The sequence below is a fragment of the Meleagris gallopavo genome, chromosome Z, assembly GCF_000146605.3.
Source record: "Meleagris gallopavo isolate NT-WF06-2002-E0010 breed Aviagen turkey brand Nicholas breeding stock chromosome Z, Turkey_5.1, whole genome shotgun sequence".
Taxonomy (NCBI): domain Eukaryota; kingdom Metazoa; phylum Chordata; class Aves; order Galliformes; family Phasianidae; genus Meleagris; species Meleagris gallopavo.
This window is the reverse complement of record NC_015041.2, coordinates 58,991,275-59,011,856: the sequence shown is the minus strand read 5'-3', so window position 1 is coordinate 59,011,856 and position 20,582 is coordinate 58,991,275. Positions and strand designations below refer to the sequence as shown.

Here is a 20,582-nt window from a genome sequence, read left to right as displayed (position 1 = left end):
GCAGCTCTCTGAGATGTAAGTTGCTGGGCAGGTGGCAGTTTCAGCTTGTATGTACCACTTGCCCACACCAGCAAGTCACCAGCAACCAGTAAGCAAGTGTCTGCCCCAAGAAAGAGTTTGTAACCAATGGACCAAAGCACAGACCTTCTTCTGCTACACTGGCATGCAGAAGACCTACAAAGGCTTTCTTCTTCACAAAGGATCACTGTATGGAACTCTTCTCCTGGAGCTGGCACAGCTATGGTTTACTATCAGCATGCATGTGGGTGAAGCACTCCACCAATCCATAGAATATTTTCAAACACTCTAGAGCTGCATGTGCAATACACTGCTTTACTGATAGTTTAGCTCTGTGAGTTTCTTTTCTCCAGGAGTGTGACAGGTCCATTCCTGGTGCCTCAAATTGATATCTACTCTTAAGGGAGGATATATGCTTTCACAGAGCATTTTATATTGGTGTGTTAGATGAAAGTTTTAGAGCAATGAAAACTCTACACCTTTTGTAGTAAACACAGGCCACCAGCACATACTATAATGTAATCTAGTAAAACAAAATAGTTTTGGGAGCCGTTCAAATGCTGTGAGGGAACAGCAGGCTGTGGGTGGGCTGCTCTGCTCTATGAATTCTGCCTGTTAATACCCAGATGTCGAATGCCAACTTTCCATTCACTGCTGCAAAATAACAGACTGTCATGCAGTAAAAATAGTCATGGGAGGCATGCAACACATTCCAGTGCCTGTTTCACCTATAACACACCACTGAGAATGTGTCTGTGTAAGTTCACTGGACATCTATGTTACTACTATCCCAAAAAACAAGTTTTATGTCCATGACTGAAAAAATCATTTGGATGTGGTTCTCAAGGATGTGATTTAGTGGAGGGTTGTTAGAGTTAGGGTAGTATGGTTAGGCTGCAGTTGGCTTGATGATCTTGAAGGTTTCTTCCAACCTGAGCAATGCTGTGATTCTATGATTCTATGTGGAAGAACTTAAAAACTGTGAGGGTACAGAGCACTGGAACAGACTGCTCAGAGAAGATATGGAGCCTCCTCCTTTGGAGTATTCAGGACGTGCCTGGGCATTTTCCTGCATGACATACTGTAGGGAACCTGCTGTAGCAGGAGGTTTGACTGGAGAATCTCCAGAGGTCCCTTCCAATCCCTATTTGTGTGATTTTGTGATTTTGTAATGAAAGAAAGGGAAAGTAGTTCTTGTTCATTTGTTGCTCCTTTGGTAGCATTAATTCAAAATCTAATGCAACTGCAGAAAGCAGAAGATAACTTTGTCACTGTGAAACAATGGGAAAGAAACACAGGACTATCTGCTTTCCTCTAATGCTGACCCAGGTTCTTTGTGAGAACAAGGAAAACTAGATTAGTTTCAAAACTTCTCTGTGACTCAGGACAGTATATGCCAATAGATATTTCAAGTATATCTCTGGCTCTGATCTACCATTTATATAACAGTACCATCTATCTTGCAGCCAGATTTCATGCACTTGATGGTGCAGTAATTCCTTTCCCCTTACCTTCCATTTAAGACTTAATCAATGTTAGGAATAGGAATCTAGTTTTCCTGTTAAGTCCACTAGCCTATACCAGTTGAAAAAAAAGAAAGCAAGCAAGAGAGAATATCAGCATTTTCTCATAAGACAGCACAAGACTTATTCTGATGACTCAAGTCGGACAAGCATGAATACCAGGAGTACAGAACAAAACTTGTTTCAATGCTGCTTATTCTTTATTCTCACTTTGAATTGCTGGATTCAAATACTGCTCCTAGTGTACATATGCTTCAAAATTCTAACGGTAAAGAGCTAATCATAACTATCAGTGGATCATTGTCTGTAATCCACTAATAGACTACTGTGACTACATCTTAATCTTTTACTTTTGAACTTGTACCTTCATCTTGCACTTCCGTATATACTTGCAGGTAATCAACAGCATAACTGCATGACATAATTTCATTATTTGTATCAAGTCTTTTACTGTGGCTATTCTGTTTTATTTCTGTTTTTATGGTGCTGGCATTTTTTTCTGTCACTTGTTATGAAGAAATGCTGAATAATGGAGACCTTCTTCTTCCAAACACTTTTACAGATGGGGAAGCTCATTAAATCATTATACTTACTTGTGCAAGTTTACTCATATGTGCATATGCTTGCAGGCTCCAAGCTGAAGTATGTGCTTTTTCATACCATGATAACAGGAAAGTCTAATAAACAAATAGCAGTCTGTACATTAATGCATTTTTGCTTCCCCAGTTAAAATAAAACAGATACCAAACAGAGGAGAACTGACTACATTAGCTTAAGACTAAACATTTAAAAGCATGTGTATATCCAACAGAAGATTTTTTTTTTAGTATGCAAGTCACATAAAATGAGCCAGAAAAAGCAAAACTGAACTGAATCATCCCTGCTGTGTTCAAGGCCCTGAAGTCCATATATAAATCCATAGCCAGTTCTACTGTTGCCCTAAGGTAGAGATATTTGATACTTCCAGATAACGCAGTCCTACATAGGTCCGTGTTCTCATTGCTGAACGTTACTCTGGCCTCAAACACATTCAGTTTTCTACTCTAAGTATTGCAGCTCACTCAGCTTGGCAGACCTAGTTTATGGTTTATCATATAAAGATTGATATTTCTCTTGTGCCATCGATGTTTGTCTAGCAAACTCAGAGATGTGAGAAAGGTAGCTTTCTAAGCATTTCAGCATAAGCAAGGGAAATTGTGCTCTCTGAGATCAGGATAGGTTGCACTTCTGGAAGAGGAAGGGAGTGGCTGCAAGGTCCCCCCTGTTAAAGCAGGGCATGGTTGCTGCTTACCAGAAGATGGACATTGACTTCAGTGAGAAAGTTTCACACTGCTCTTAGAGCAAGTGCAAAAACTTTGCATGTTTTCCAGAAGAGACAAACCCTAAATGTGTTGTGCAAGAAGCAAGCAAATGCTTTCAAGATGAGTTAGTTCTGCTTTAGCCCTCCAGATAACATACCTGACATATTACATCTCCTACTGGCCTTTTCTTTCTCAGCTTATCTTGATGGTGTGTGTTTCAAAGGGTCATGTTGTCACAGATGTAAACGGGAATTAAATTAATGACTTGAATTTATACGGTCTTGTCTCTAAAGCTCAGGTGTACTAATGCGTTATCAAAATCAAAATAGATTTTACTTTCTTTGGAGTTCCCTTGGAAAGATGCCAGGGAATTTTAGCTTGCTAGCAAGGCTGTCAAACAAATGTCCTTTCAAATTAATGGTAACATGCTGACCTGTCATTTGTGGCCATGGCTGAAGGAGCTCCATTACTTCCAAATACTTAATGATTTCATTTCATGGTTGCAGTTAAAGAATATAAAAACACAAACCACATGGACAAGGGTTTTGCTTGACTTACTTTCTATTCTTTCAATTAATGAAGTAAAGCTTATAAGCACACAAGTTTCATTGCCTTCAGTGGCGGTATTCATATAGGTGAAATTAAGTTCATGCTGAAGTGTTTTGTTGGATAGGGTCAGAATACTTAGCACTTTGAAGCATTCACCACTAGATGAAATAGGCATTATACTACTTACTTTTGAACTTCAGTCTATGTATTCTCTCCATCTACTTCATTAATTTATAGAGTAATAGATCAGGCAGTGTATGAAACTTAAAAAAAAACTCTCTTGCCTTATGTTACCACAGATATAAAAGAATGATGCAGATGCTCAGTTTAAATTAATATTAATAACAGGAGAGAGACTAGTAATATGAGTCAATTCTCAGTCGTGCTAATACATTACTTCCACAGTGTCTTACAAACTCAGCATGGATCTGCTTGTGTATATCGCTAGAGAACATCTGCAGGAATTTTTCCAAAAAATCTCACAAGAAACCTGGCATAAGCAAACAAAATTGATCAGATTCTAGTCTAATATTTCAACCCTTGGACTGCTGGTCTTATTTTCTTTCTTTTCTCACCTGCATATTTCAGCTGGTAGATTTGTAGAATCTGTGGCACCAAATCTGACCAACTTTCTACAAGTATTCTGCAAGCTGAAAGAAATTATAAATTCACACAGCCTAACTGGCAGAAGGAGCAGTCCTAGGATTAGTTTTGTGAGGGATAAGACCATTTTCCTTAAGAGCTTTACAATCTATTATTTGGAGTAAAACAGGGAAACACACACACATATTAAGAAAGAATGAACATTAATTTAGAGTGCAATGGTGAACTGATAAAAGGAAGAAATTCTAAAGCTCAGGCCTTGCTTAGGAAACTTGTAGATATTTGATCTGATGATAGCATCTGCTGTTGCATTTTGAAAAGTCATTTGCACAAAAGAAAAGTGAGTGCAAAAGAGTGCCACAACTCTTTGAAGTTCTTTTGGCTGTAGGAGGTGTAAAGCAATGGAGAATCTCACAAGTATTGACTGAGTCATACAACTGCATCTGAAGGGGGAACTCGGCCCCCTTTTTAGCTCTCTCATGAAAAAAATCCATCTGAGTCCATTCAACGCAAATACTGCTATAACTCTAGTTTGTCAACTGTGAAAGTCTGGGAGAATACATTTTGGACTGTCTGTCTGCCTGTCTCTTACAGCCTCCCTAGGCAGATATTGTTAACTACCACCAGAGATGGGGATGGAGGCATGAGTTAGGGATATTTCTAGCCTTAATGGAAAAGACTATTCTTATGCAAAACAAAGGGAAAGAGTCTCTACCTGTGTATATTTTCTTCCAGCTTTTTCACCTTCAGCTCATCCTCTTCTGACTGCTTCCTTCTGGCTTCTTCTTCTTCTGCAGAGCCAGCAGGAATTCCCTGCAGGAGCCATTTTTCCCGAAGAGCTTTTGACTGTGAGGAAGAAAAACAAAAACTTTAGCAACAGATAGGAAAAAAAGCTACCTTAAGACTGTGAAGGAGCTACATCTGCATCTGAATTTTAGATTACTTCCATTGAATTACAGACAACTGCTTTGAGCAGTTAATTCTGGGGAGTCTGTTAGATGCTTACACAAATTTAGCAGTATTGGTTTTGCAGTACACATTGTGTTTACCATCAATTCCTTAATTTGAAATTATTTTCTGTGCCTAATAGAAAGAAGAGTTTAGTCCACCCAAAAAAGTCTTTGAAAGAAAGCTTAGATCTCTCACAGGTGATAAAGCATGCACTGGAAAGACTGAACTCATAAACATCTTAGAGCCTAAAAAAAATAAAAAAAATAAAGAGTGGTACGTTCTAAGTGTAGTGCATTTCATGAAAGGTAAAATCACTCCACTACTAAATTAATCAAGCTCATTTTTTTCTATTTATATGACAGATCTCTTACATTTACTGACACATACAGACACACAACATGTAAATCTATATATTCAAGCAAGCACACACATTATCTTTCAGCCAAAAACTGATTAAAACAAACAAATACAAGTCTTTCAGAAACAGTAGGTATACAAGGATGCAGCACTGCTACAGAAAATAGCGACAACTTATACCCTGGAAAAGAATTCTGGAGAGTTTTGCTGTGGTTTTCTACATAAAAACATGGCAACAACCTCTCCTAGCCACTGTGTGGTCCAGCTGTGGCTCACCCCCAGGAAGATCTGCCATGGAGATGCACTGCTGCCAAGCAATCCTTTCGAGCAGCTCATCAGCCTGTATGTCTTGGCCAAATCCATCCCAGGGGATGCTGACAGGACATGGCCTCATAGAGCTCACTTGGTGAAAGAAAAATCAACAGCTTGAAGCCATGCTGGGCTGTGGGACTTGGCAAGAGGGGAATGGAGAGGTGGAAACATTGGTCAGCCAGGGAACTGACAAACTAACCCTTTCCTTGGCCAGAGAGGGGAGCCTTGATTCTGAATTTCCAAAGTGGTTGGAAATGCTTGCTTAGGAGGCATGTGAAAGTGTGCATCCTCTCCAGAGAAGTCTAAAAAACAAATAAGCAGTTCAAAGAAATCAAATTTTAAAGGCTGCTTGAATGTGCACTGTCAGTCTTTTCAATGAGGTGTTTGTAGCTGGAAGAGAATCTGATTTTTGCAAACTACGTATAAAGAGAATACACTCACCACCAAAAGTAGGCTTCAAGCCCAGCCCAAAATAGAAAGCTTTTTGACATGAGAGACTGAGCTTAGTTAGCTTTTCAGTGTATATATAGACATAGCATCTATGCACAAGCTATTTTTGTCTCTGCATGGCCTATTTGACATCATTTTAATAAGGCAGCAGACACAGAGCAAAGCAAAAGACAAGTGGATAAGTCTGTTTTACTCATAGTTGCTGCAGCCTTTGAGGTGTTCATAAAACATTAAGGACATTTACTTTCAGCACAGCTTCTGCATTTCATTAGTCCTTTTGCTGTCACTATCACCTACTAGTGCTTCTGACTACTTCTTGTGAGATGGTAGTAAGATTTCCTGGTGGGTCCTTTGCTTGAAACCACAAGACTGCTGACCTGGAAGAGTTCATCATCTCCTCCAGCTCAATGGCACTACTGAATTGTCCTCTCTCTGGAGGACCCCCAGACAAACAGAGAATCAGAGTACAATAGTCAAAGAGGGATTTGCAGGTCATGACTTCACATCTTTTGTGTGCTACGCATTTAAAAACTTGTGCTTGTCTTTTGCATTTAAGAGGTCTTCACATCACAGCTCAGAGAGGTCCTTCTGCAGTACATCCAAGTCCAAGTATGAAAGCTGATCGCTCCTTAGAAATGGTGTGTCTTTTCTTTAAAATGGAATGCAGCATGCAGAAATTTGTTGCTGCGTGTATCTTTTGCATGCAGATGTAGAAACGTGTTTGCTGCATGTGTCGTATCCAGCTGTGGCCTCAAATCTGATACTTCGTGTGATGATCTGTTGGAGAAAAGCTCTATATTCTAATGATCAAACTCTGAAAATGAAGACAGCCTTCTCTGTTTCAAACCCCTTGTAGATATGGCTCCAGAAGTCCTAAAAAGGCCCTTGGTAAAGTGCTGTTTGGACAGATCAAGAGATATTTAGCTTCCACTCACTCCTCATTTACTAAAGGAGGATAGATAAAATTCAGGCTTTTTTCAGTGTACTTTCACAGAATTTGCATGATGACGTTCAGGCAGGAGAGGCCAGTCTCTTCAGTACAAACATTGTGTACCAAGAAAGATATTTTCTGCAGATTTCCTTTTGGCCTTTGTTTATGTGAAACATATGAGCTACAAACTCACATGATTTCTTTCTCCTAGAAGCCTCTTTTTTTGACCTATTAATAGCATGCGTTTGAAACTGGAAAGCATCAATGGGATTTTTGAAAGACATATTTAGAGACAAGAATCCTATGAAAATCCTCTTGGGTGAAATGTCAGCATATTTTATCTAAGTCAGAAAAACTGGTAGCTTTGATGTTTTTGGAACCCCTTTGTAAGGTGAAAATGAAGGCAATCATTAAATACTATGCCGAAGAATCCAGACAAGAAGACTATGAAATGGAAACATTTATGAGGACTACTTCATAAAATTTAGTGAATCTATTTGCCAATAAGTTGAGGTTACATGTATTTATACACCCACTGCAAGCACAGCAGGCAAATATGCAGGCACACATCGGGGCACTATGCACAACAGCTTTGCTGGCCATGGGGTCTATTCTTTTCTGCCAGATCCTTGGCATGACACTCAAGCAGTAGATTGAACTGGAAAAATCTCTCACCTCCTCCAAGCAAACATTTTCCAGGCCATTTTCATGAGAAACCTGGAAGGAAGGCTTTGACACGTCTGAAGTGACCAAGAGCAAACAGGGCAGAAGAGGGAGGTGGTGATACAGCTGTGACACAGCTCCTGTGTACCAGTCCTGTACAGGAAGGAAGTCAGCATCGAAGCTGACATGCCAGATGCAGGACAGAGCCAGATGTGTTTGGAAAGAAAAGATGCTTCACTGCCATCTGTCCTTCACAGTTATGAAATCTGGATTACATATCTTCTGAATTTCTTGCAAAACCTACCCCAGAAAAAAGAGGTGTTACCCAGTTCTGTTAAACAGAGAACACTAGTGTGAGAATAGAGCCTGAAGTCAGCTTGCCATCTGAGTTACCCCTAGTTAACAGTGTTGTGTTAACAATGTTATACTTCATTAACAGTCTTAATTAAAGCAGACACATGCTAGTATTTCGGCATTGCTCTTCCATCATTACCTGATACGTGCCTTAACTCTCCACTACATCTTGGAACTTCTCTATGCACCTGTGTTGTGTTGTACATTCAGACATTGCTGAAAGGGCAGAGCACTGCAAGAGCGGGCAGTTATACCACTGCAAATATACAGGCATTTCTACAGCTCATTCCAACAATGGAATGTGAGTATGCTCAACTATCAGAAAGCAACATTTCACTGGTACAGCAATCAGCTACGCTACGTACAGTTTGGTACAACTATTCCTTCGTTTACAATTTCGAGTACAATTTCTTCAGGGATAAATCCTTCGGCAGAAATTAAATCATGCCATTAAAAAGGCTCTCTGCTACTGAAGTGGAAAGGGCACTGGGATTGCACTGCACTAGGTCACCACAGCTCTCAGGTGATTTGGTTTTTCTGCACACAGGGAGATGGCAGAGATATCCAGCAGCTTTGTGTTTATTTTGAAAGCAGAGGAAAGCAGAGCAAATTTTTCTCATTGTGCTATAAGAAAAAAATATAAACAGGTCACGATTCCATGAACAAATTGTGGTGCGGACAGGATAAGTGAATAGATTTTGGAAGGAACAGAAAGAAGCTGTTGCCAGTGTTGGAATACAAGGGACACAATGACAGCCTGAGATGCAGTGCTCAGCTCCCTTATGTGCAATAAATTCCAGTTTCATACTTCAGGACAGTAAAACCCAAGGGCTTTAAGTTGTTTACATTTAGCACTGTCAAGGAAATAAAGCATAATGCCTTCAGTGAACACAGTAGAATTGCTGTACTGAAAAAAAAATTCTTTACTTTCAATGTTGCATTTTACTTTAATAGTGCATAAAACTATTGGGAGACAATTTAGTATAACAAGTAAATCCTTTTATCCCCTCTTCCATTCACTGATATGCCACCAAAGGACCTTAAGAGTCACATGTGGATTGCCCCAGCTGGTGATCAATTCAACCCATCAGTCTTGCTGATTTTGTATCTCCTTTGATAAACATTGTTCATAAAGAAAAACACACTTCCAGTCCCACACAATTGCAGTGTATTCACCTGATGCCCAGAGGCATTTGCCAGGTTTTCCATTTGAAATTCTATGATAACATAAAGATAGTTGATGCTGTGATGCTACATTTTGAGGTCTTTTTCTTCTCTCTCCTTTTCACTTTTCTTATTTACAAATGTCTATAGGAACAATCACTGCCTCTCTTTGAGGGAAGTGCTTGCTGAAGTGCTTCCTATTGCAGCTCAGTAGATTTTCAAGGAAGCTGATAATCTCAAAAAGAAGTAAATGCCAAAAGTCCGCTGACAATAGTCTCCTACAGTAAATATGCCTAATCTTGAGAAACACTGTAAGATTTGGACGATTCAGGACACCGATGTATTTTCTGTGCTGCAGAACAGGGGCAATAATGATCCCTGGTGTAATTGTATTGAAATCAGTACTGCTACACTAAAGACAATACTACTGAAATCTTTGCCAAATTGAAATGCTGACAAAAATGTTCGGATTTTGATGTTTGAAGATCACTAAGCATTAACAATACAGTGCTGGGAATTAAGTGATTTCTCCCCTGCATGGATTCAGTTTTCTTACTCTAACAAAATATGCATTCAGGGATCTGGTTCCTTGTATTTTCAAATCTCTGTGTATCTCATTGTCTAGTGAAAGACAATGCAACAAACCTTCCCCTCCATCTGGCAGCCTGACAGTGATAGCAAATATGTCCCAAATTTTAAAAAAGCATCTCAAACTGTGTTTCTGAGTGATGCTGTATTTTTTCACTTTCTGGTGGCTGAGCTGATGTCCAGACTGAGGAAGACTTTCTATACATTGTGTATCAGCAAAGGAGAATCTGTTTACAATATAAAGACGAGACACGTTCTTCAGCTTTGCTGTGAGATGGATGCATCCATATATGTTGTGACTTGATCAGAAGAGGAAGCAGATTCCAGCTCACTGGGGTGATCTCGGAAACAGCATTTTGCTTAGCTGCTAAAAATTCTGTTGCCTTTCCCATCATCTAAGATGCTTGTTATGACCCAAGGAACATGTCTGCACAATACAGTAGTATAATGGAAACACTGTCCAGGCTAGGGAATGAAGTCATGCTGAAAAACTTGTCAGCTTGATCATAGTCTTGACCTCAGCCAGAATATCACAGCTAGGATAGGTATAATTCAACAACAACAAAAAAGAGCTAGTTAGTGGAGCTTAACCAGCTCATTAAGAAATACTCTATCCATAAATAGATGGAATATTCTATTCCAGAGTAGAGTTTAAGATTTTACTAACCAAAAATTTCTTTGAAATATTTTGAGGAACTGATGTCTCAACAAATATTTTTGAGAAACACATATTCTGACCAAGAGTCACAGATGTTTTCCAACAGTCGTTCAATGTGCATTCAGAAGGTGTTGTGCCACTTTAGTGTCCACAGCTCATTCCCTGCTTCTGCTTTGAGAAGAGGCACAGCAATCTGCAGAAAAGTTGTGCCTGGAGCATGGTGCTGGATGAGTGAAAATGTGTGATTGCCACGACTATGATAAGTGCTACCTGGAATCACTGTAGCTGAAAGACACTGAGAAGATAATCTTCTGCCTTCAGTTGTTGGCCATTGCTAGTGCATCTGACAGCCCTTCAGATCCCCTGAGTCTTCATTTGTTTTCCTTTCTTGAAGCAGCACTGTGGGCAGGAGAGCTTTGAGCAGAGCAATATGGCTGCAGGAATGGGTGGGAAATGTATCAGATGGCTTGACTAGCTTGTGCTCATTGGAATGGGCTAGAGCTCAGCCAGTGCCACTGATAGGGTATGTGGACCACAACCTGCTGTGGCATGGGGAACGCACATCTCATAGGCTTCAGAGGGACGGGTGTGCCTGTAACTGCAGCTCCCTCATGGAGGTCACACACTGTTTAAAAACTCTCAGGAGCAGAAAATGAAGCTGTACAGATTGAGGCCCAATTAGACACTCCTTGGAAAGAAAAGGAGCCAATTGTTTTATGTTCTCAGTGTAAGCTTCCCATCCATTAGCAACATCACCATTGTAAATATTTTGTGTGTTTTGCTTTTAAATTGCTCAGGTCACATATTTTATTTAACTGTGTAAACCAAGCAGACAGTTGTTTCCATACAAAGATGAAGAAAAAGAAATAAAACCCAAGCTCCTTCAGCTGAAGGGAAAACCACCACAGCAAGAGATGTTGTCAAGTCTGCATGAGAGAAGATGAAAAGTTTGTGTCTCTTCTGCTCACATAACTCATCACTCATCACCCAAGGATACATGGGTTAGCATCATAGACATGGACTGATTCAAGAAAATTTTTTAATATTCATTAAAGACTTCAGATGATGTTGAGACCGAAACAACAGTAAGGTGAAACATGGGTTGAACATGAATTCTTTTCTACATACATGTATTTTTTCTACATATACATATCTTTCATATTTCTGGGCTACCTAGAAGCTCTTCTTGAATTCGCAAGTGAAAATAATCACAATGATACCTAAGCTGGACAGCTGGGATTTATTTTTCAGTGCCTTTGGGAAGTCTGCTTAAGTTTTCAGATTTCTTCAAGGTAGGATGATAATGAATAGCTCTGCCAAATTATTCCATACTTCACTCATGCATCAGTGAGCTGAACTGTTGCTCTAGGCACAACGTGAAGACACATACTGCTGAAGTGATATCAAAATGAGGGCACATGCAGTCCCAGGGTGGTGGCTCGACCTGCAAATGAGTGGCCCAGGGAGTCATGAGATCTCCATCCTGGCCAAGAATCCAAATGCAATGGGATGGGAGCAACCTGATCCCATTGGTGAGGGTACATGGAGACCTCTAGGGTACTCTCATACATAAATCACTATATCACTCCGTGAGAATTTCCTTATTAACCAGGGAATTTTGCAGCCAGAGTAAGAAATTGTCTTATGCTAGATCAAGGACATCAGACATGGTGCTCTTGCATGGAAATTGAATAAGAACCTCTTCTGCAAACATACACACACAAAAAGATGTTGATCGCATTTTTACTTTTTAGTGTCAGAAGTTTAGATATGTTATAATTTTTTCTATAAGTAGTCATTCAATGTTTTCAAAGAATGGTTTTGAGAGAAAACTAAAATATAAAACATAAAATAAACAAACAAGAAAAAAAAAACAACAAATCAAATTAACTTATTTTGGAATGGTTCACAAACTGAAAATTTGAAAACAGGCAATCCACTTTCCCAAAACAAATTTTCTTTGCCACCTGTCGTCACTACCACACTACTACTGTAATCTTTACTGTTATCTTCCGAAAGAATAGTTACCTCTCTCCATTCAATCTGTCCTTGGCTTCAGTTTACCATTCCTTCCAACATACACTATCAGTCAAAAGAGAGAAAAAGAAAAGCTGTTTTCTAGGGCTCCTTTATTTTTTTCCCTCATCTTAAGAGTTCTTACACTGGTTGTTTTAGAAAGCTGAATTTGGGTTATGTGAACTCATTCTTGAGTCCATTAGGAAAAGCTGGCATCGAAGCAAGATGTAAACATCTTGAAGCTGCTTTGATACAGTATGGCTGAAATGAAAACTGCTGGCATGGCTATGACTCGCTCTGAGGACACTGCACCTGGCCGAAACCTGAGTTCTAACGTGGTGACTGTATGTAGATACATCCAGAATACCTGGATCTGTGACCATCGCAGAATAACTCTTCCCCGCTTTGAAGTACACCTCAACCAATCATTAATTTTTCCTAAATAAATGTGTTCTATGGCAAAAATACCATACGTTCTATATTCAGCCATGTGGCTGTGACATGCAAGCAAGAGAAAAGTGAGCACAAGCATTAACGCTTTCACAGTTTTATTGGCAACTTGTTCAGTTTGTCTGGAGAAGCTGTTCCATTATGGTTAAAAGATTTTATTTGAGGATAAAAAATGTTGCTTTCTGATTTCTTGAGAAGAAAGCACGGATTTTTGAAATCCCTTCTTTTCAAGAACTACTTCTTAGTAGAGTTGGTGCAAGAATATCCTGCACCTTAAATCCCTGTGAGCAGTTCAGATACAGAAAATGCCCCAGCTCCGTAGGCTACACAGTCCTATTCCTCCTTCCTTTTTTGGCTAATGAATCTAGATTTCTTTTCTGGATGATAAAAGAGACATACAGACTCAGAGTGTCTCCCTTCTCAGCCTGAATTCTCATGGGAAGCAAGCTTTCCAGGGAAGGAAGGGTGCCATCACAAAGATACTGATGCACAGAAGGGGCTTAACAAGGATCTCTGATGCTCTGAAAATGGAAATTTCACTCTGAATTAGTTCTCAGTTTCTCCATGCTCCAGAAACGGTTGGAAAATAGAGCTGGCAGAAACTTCCAGCCTCACAGAAGTGTGGTGAGCTCCAGCATGTTAAATAAAGAGGGTCAGCCCAAGACTGCTACAGCATATTGCATACCAAAAAGGGTGCTCAACTATTGATAAGAACAGGGTCTGGAGGTTATTGCACTGACCCTGTAAAGTGCAGAGTCTGTTGATGGCACCACCAAACATTATTTTTTGTGCTTGGCTGAGCTAATATTCAGTTTAAGGGTTTATTTACTTGAAATTCATAAAAGAACTCATGATAAAGGATTAGCAAAGCTCCCCCTTTTGCAGAAACTATCTCCCCTTTTCCACAGCGTTGCATTTATTTGTATAAATATATACGTGTATATGGATGGAAAGATCTATGTATATTCTCTGACTGCAGTTATTTTTAGACTAGAATAAATTGTGGCTAACAATATAATTTTGAAATAAATTAAAATTCATTTTTAGATAAGGTAGTTTCAGCTTAAAACAATATCTTAATGTAGTATCTGTAACATAAAAAGACCTCCTCCTCCTTTGAAGTAAAGGTATAATTATGTTATAGATTAAGTGCTCACGAACTGCACACTTTAAGAAATAGCTGTTAACAGAAATAGGTCCCTCATACTTATGTCACTCCAGAAATAAAATAACTGTGGTAAATGGGTTTATTGTAACAGTAAAGCTGCAGCAGAGAAATCATTTTTCATTCAATTAGGAGGTTTTGTGCTGTTTATTTTATTACCAGCTGCCACCAAACAGATCCACAGTAAACAGTTACTGAAATTCTGTTCATCTAACGATAGAGGCAGTCAGATCTCAGAAGAACCTGTTCTGTCCTGGTGTTTATTTGAAATAGTGAACAGCTTCATCAGAACTGGTCCACTCCACTTTTACCTAGCTGAACAAATTCTTAAAAGCTGTTGGATCTTGCAGGTTGTATTTTCAGTGAAAGTCATCAGCCAAAACCAAGTATTGGCTTCCTCAACTGAATTGCTCAACTACATCATGTTGATAGATACTGACTTTCATAAGGTGCCCTTTTTTTTTTAATTTTACAAAGCTGCTAACACTTCCAGTTCCTATAGACTTGGAAAGTGCTCTGAAAAGGGTGGATTTTGTAGATCACCTCTTATTAAAGCAAGACGACCTTTTCAGTCTCAAAAAGGGGGCTTTAAAGCACCTCTTTTCCTCCATTATCCACTGTTAGCTCAATGAGGCATTTAATTGTAACTTAGACAAACACGCCTCCTGCATTCAACAGAGCACCCAGAAGGCCCAGGAGCACCATGTGGACACCTTGCCTATAAAAATGCCTAATTTCTAGAAACTCAGTCAAATGAGGAAATTCCATCGTTAGAGTCTACACCGCAGCAGACTGTCTCCCATGTCAGGTTTACACATTTTAGTAACTCAGAAATTCACATAAACTATTCATTTTGGAATAATATTTTTGCCCTGATGTCATCATCCACTAACCATTTCCCTAATCCTCTGAAGTCTTCACAAAATGCGTTTCTAAAATCCTCATCCAGGTTTAAGGTGGATATTTGCTATCTCCACTGCTTGCTGGGCTCTTCTGCATGGCTGTAGTTCAGCCATGTATGTAACAAGGGAAAATGAATTAATGTGTACTAGAGTAAGTCATCTTGCCAGAGGACTAACTGGCATCAGCAAATTGAACACTGTAGGCAGTCTGGAATAAACAATTGCAATCAATTATTTCTATTAGATATTTTTCCTATGTGAACAAAATTGCCTGAAATGAGCAGAACCCCTGCAGCTTTTAGATCCTTTATTAGGTAACCAAACAAGCTATTTTACACAGTGCATTTTAAGCGCACTCTGGCAGCATACAAAAATAAACCAAATCCACCCAAATTTGGGTGCAAATATCTTAGGGTGAAATAAATCTGTTAGACTTTGCAGGATCAACCCAGATACTGCAGACATGGGATTAACCCAGATATTATTTTCAAAGGCTTCTCCACTGCTGATTTTAATGAACACTAATGTAAAGTCTTTACACTCTACAGTGACATTAACACCCTCACAGCACTTTAAGTAATACAGGGGCATTCCAGGCAACTCTGGTCTTTTTGACCTGGATTTATATCTTGTTCTATATTGGCTGCAATACATACAATTCAGAAAATGAGCCATGCTTTACCTAACATTTCTGAAGGAAGATGGATGTCCTTATTTTAGGCAGAGATAGGTCTGGGGGCAACATTACCAGCAGATACGAAGCCCTTGCCAGCAGAAACTCAGAGTGAGACAAGAGCCCTGGGGAGATGGGGAGGACAAACAGCTTCTCAAATGCCTGGCAGCCAAGCACCATTTTGGCCAGCTCCCTTCTGTTTCCAATAAGCAACCACTGCAATGAACAAAGTACAACAAGATAATGCAGCTTTATTTGATAAGTCTCCACGAAGAATGGGAACAACCCTGGCCAGTGCCTCTTTCTCTCCCCTTTTTAAAAAAGGTCTGGGGTAGCTGTCCTCCCTATATTTGCCTCATAGCAGTTAGGGATGAATCCTGAAATCCCAGAGAGGTGATGCAGGCAGCTTTTTGAGCAAGCCACCTCATTGTTGGCCACACACTTATCCTCAGATGACAAGTGAAGACACTGAATGGAGGGATTGAGGACCTACTACCATAGCTCAATGCTCATCTCACACCCAGGACTACAGACCTTAAGTCTGATCACTCTTTTAGCTGAGTAAGTTATTGTTTTAAAAGTCTGTGCCCTGATTTACCCTTTGCTTCCTGTGTGATTATCACTTTTGCTTTAGGCTGTGAGCTAACTAATATAGAAATATAGTTAATTTTCACATGTATTAGTCAAGAAATCCATGCAGAAAGCCTGAACTGTGGCAAGTGGTAACTATCACAGCAGGACTGGAGCCAGCTGCAGCTGACCCTACTGCACCACCACGAGGGCTTAGCTTTTCCCTGAGGAGGATGATAAAATGCAGTTTAGCAGCAGCTACATCACAAGAAATCAGATGAATTAGAGCAGTTGCTGGAACTGGCTTCCCAAAGGGTTCTGCTTAAAGGATTTCATGAAAAGCATAATTCAGTTAGCTTGCAAACAGTTAATATGATAAAGGAAGCGCTCTGCAGCAAAAAAGAAAGAAAGCAAGCATCGTGAAGGTGCTGGAAAGGCTGCCCTGCTGCATATCCTATGCTGGTAAGAAGAAATTCTCCCTTGTCTGTGGCCCAGGGCCACCTGAATGAAATGGCAACTCCTGTTACCCCACAGAAATTCAGTCACATTTCTGATGACACCAGAGACAATATGTGCCATCTGTAGATTTACAATGAACCTGACGGAGCATTGTGTGGGATGCATTCAATTACTTGAGTTTAATTGCATTACATTTGCCAGAAAATTAGGCATAGTCTATGGAACATGAATATTTTGGAGATGCAGGGGAAAGATCCCGCCTGTGGCATAGCTGGAAGCCTGATCTTCCAGTGCAGGCGTGGGCAGAAGAGACATTCAGCACAGCACATCCCCATGCAGGTGCTCATACAATTACTGTGCAAGCAACATAATTTTTCTTTTTATAATCACAAGGAATTGTGAGCTGACTTGCTGCAAGGAAAAACTGTCCAGTCCTGGACATCTTTCCGAGATATTTTAATTACTGAATTCCTTAGGCTCCACTACAGAACAAATCTAATGAGGTTTGACCATAAATGCACACTGATTACAAGAAAGATCACACATACAATTCTGTTCTTCTCTTTGCTGCACATGAATGTAAAGGCAAACTGCTACTAGGAGGAAGGTCAGATGATAGAAATAACCAGGACGGCTTTCAGTTGGTGTTATCTGCAGCTGTCATGGAGTCCAACGGGAATGGGGATGGCTTGGCACCCTGTTAAAAAGGTACCTCTCCATACAGACATACCCATATGCATCAGCACCCCTCCTGCATGTACATGCATGCATATTCTCCCATGTACTCCTAACAACTTCATCCTACAATTAAAGATCTAAACACACACACATGCATACTGTTACACACACACACACACAACTAATGACAGGTTCCAGCATAATCTAACACAGATCTGCAGGCAGAAAGTGCTTGCCGAAGCCATACGGTACATACTCAACCTGCAGTGACTGGTGTCTTGTCATTATGTATAATAAATAGCAGCACTCTGTCATAGCAGCACGGCTGTGCTGCTGGAGCTCACACCCTACCAGCCCCATCTCTGCAGCACAGTTCTGGGCATGAAACACATAGAGCGACATGCAGGCAGTACTGATCACTGCAAGAGACAGGCTCCAGCAGTGAAAACTGCTTCATGTCGGAGTGGGCTCTTCCCAGCTTTCCGATGTGTGATCTGCATCTCTAATAATGAACAGATTCAGTCAATCCACCCTTTCTGGCATTGATCCCTTACCTTGAAATGCTGCAGCTGAAGTATCTGGTCCTCAAGCTGTTGTCTCTTGCCTTCTATTTCCGTCTGCCTTTTCCTTTTCTCCTTGGAAAAATAATTTGAGGGAGAGAGGGAGGAAGAGAGAAAGAGAAAGAGAGATTGTCAGAGAAATGGAGGCTTCAAGGGTAGCAGATTCATAAGAACATGCAGGCAGCCACACACATTTGTGCAGATGCCACCAGTCCCATTTCACCTGTGCTCTGCTTGCTGGCTCACAGGAGCTGTCTGCTGGGAGGGTGCCAGCTCCGACCCACTGATTGCTCACCAACAGGAGAAATTCTCCTCACTGGCTGCTGGCAGACAGAGCAGCAACAGCGTGCACAGTCCCAGAGGAGGAGAGAAAAAATTGCAGGTTGGAGGGAAGTTAAAGGGACATGGATGCACTTTTTGTTCTATACTCTGGGTCAGGAATATGCAAGGTCAACAGAGGACATCAGGGCAGAAGGCAGATGGTGAAGCTACCAGATTGTACTGGGCTTATTCGCAGTGCAAATAGGACAGATAGCCCCATCCAAAGCACCCACATGCACTAGCAGCTGGTCTGTGCTAGCTCCCAGAGGCTGGGCTGACTGAGCAGCTCGTAGGACACCATTACCATGTCCACAGCCTGTGATTTTTAAGGTCACCTCCAGAAACATGAATACAAGCCTGTGCCGGACAGCAGGCTCTCTAGCTGCTTCAGGACGTCCTGTCTTTCTCCTCCTCCACCCCTTCTCCTTACAAAACCTGCAGTGGTTGCCTGTTCTAAGTCTTTCATGGGGACCATTTCTTTTCACCCACCTCCAGCTCAGATCAGATTAATGCTCCCAATGGTGTAAACAGAATCACAGAATCACAGAATACTTCGAGTTGGAAGGGACCCAGAGGACTATGCGTCCAACCCCCAGCTCCACACAGCACCTCACAAACCCAAACCTTGAGCTGTGTCAGTTCCCGTGCCTGCTGCCCCTGGAGAGCTGTGCCATGCCCACCGCCTTCTGGGGCACAGCCTTTCCCTGACCCCTGACTATCCCCTGATACAGCTCCATACCATTTCCTCAGGCCCCAGCATTGTCACCAGAGAGAAGAGCTCCTGTGAGGAGCTGCAGGCCACCATGAGGCCTCCCCTCATCAGCAGCCTCCCGTCAGCTCCTCTGCTCTGGGCTGAACCAAGGGTTTGTTCAGCTGCAACTTGTACATCTTGTCCTGCAGACTCTTAACTGTCTTTTTAGCCTGTCTTTGGACACTCAAATAGTTTCATGCCAGTTTTAAATTGGGGCACTCCCACCTGCATGTAGCACTGAGCACAGTGGAACAACCCCTCCCCTTGCCCAGTGGTGGTGCTGGGCCTGATGGATACAGTTGGTGCTTTTGTCTTCAGGGCATCTGCCCCAGTTTTTACTGGAACAACACCCTTCTTTATCTTTTGGCTGTTGAAAACATGTTTTTATTATTTTAATGCTTCAGTAGCTGTAAGGTTGGGCTTGAAGACATTTGAAGATTCCTCGAGTCCCCAGAGTAATTTTTCTGTTCCACTTCTGGGTGTCCTACTGGGAATTCTCCACTTTCTAGGGATTTCAAGCCTTTGTTTCTCATCCTCAAAGGACATATGATATCACTTATACACAAATGATTTATGTCTATATTGGACCTCAAACCAAGGCATTTTGAGTGAAAACCCTATATTTAAAAGGAAGATCAGGAAACTTTTAACAATAGGTTCTCTCAAAACATGGAGTCAACAGCCTGGACAACTCCTGTTGAAGACTAAGACATGAGGTGATGAGAGGGCTTTATCAATGAACTCTGAAGAGGCAAAGTGGTCAAATGATGCATGTGACAAATGGTTCTATAATAAACTGCATGGTCTTACATGCTGATTTTATGTATAGAGATACACACACATACTCATATAACCATCTGAAGAGTTTAATAATACTACTGCTGACCAAAAATAATTCTGCTGAAGTTATTTTGGAACAGGAAAACTGGCTTTTTGGACAACTGAAGTGTCACAAATTGTGCCAAAACTGAAATCTCACTGCTTTGTTCTCACAGAAGACAATTTGCATTGTGCACACATAGACATTCAAAATTTATGTATGCACCTTTAAATCCACTCTTTATATAAAATTGATAGCATAAGGAACACTCCTCCAATCCCCTTCTTCCCTCTGCACTTTTGAGTGGAGCAGGATATTGCATGCTTCTGGGGTTAAAAAATTTCAACATGCTTCAGAGCTTTCTCTCTCTCTCTTTTTTTTTGTTTCCTGTTTTTATTTATTTATTTATTTATTTATTTTAGTCTACCGTATTAACAGTGTACTTCAGAGAGCAAAAGCCTAGGAGTCATTTCTCTGCTATTTCCTTAAACAAGTGGTTAGCCATAGGTTGGAATAAAGTGGTCATAAAAGCTGTTCCAGTTAATGGCCTAATATTCTCAGAATAAGGGAAATTCTTTCCTGTTTGTGTCGAGCTGAACACATTATACGTGCCATAGGGCAGCATAAGGCACTTATATCTTCACAGTTAACTGACCTACATTTCTGTGTGTTTATTGATACACGTACATATGTATGTTTTCTACCCTTTAAAAATCTTTCTTGCTAAAACACATGATGGAAATCACCACTGTACCTTCTCTGGCTGGCTGTGTCACGCCTTATAATGGATGTGAC

General features: G+C 40.6%; 1 long non-coding RNA gene across 1 annotated transcript; it reads right to left on the bottom strand.

The window, feature by feature from the left end:
• Window positions 1-4,690: 4,690 nt before the first annotated feature.
• LOC104915289 lies at window positions 4,691-18,441 on the bottom strand. Its single transcript, XR_796318.3, has 3 exons — window positions 18,119-18,441; window positions 17,890-17,970; window positions 4,691-4,840 (listed from the first exon to the last, which is right to left on the bottom strand). It is a non-coding gene; the product is annotated as an uncharacterized LOC104915289 (long non-coding RNA).
• Window positions 18,442-20,582: the final 2,141 nt, after the last annotated feature.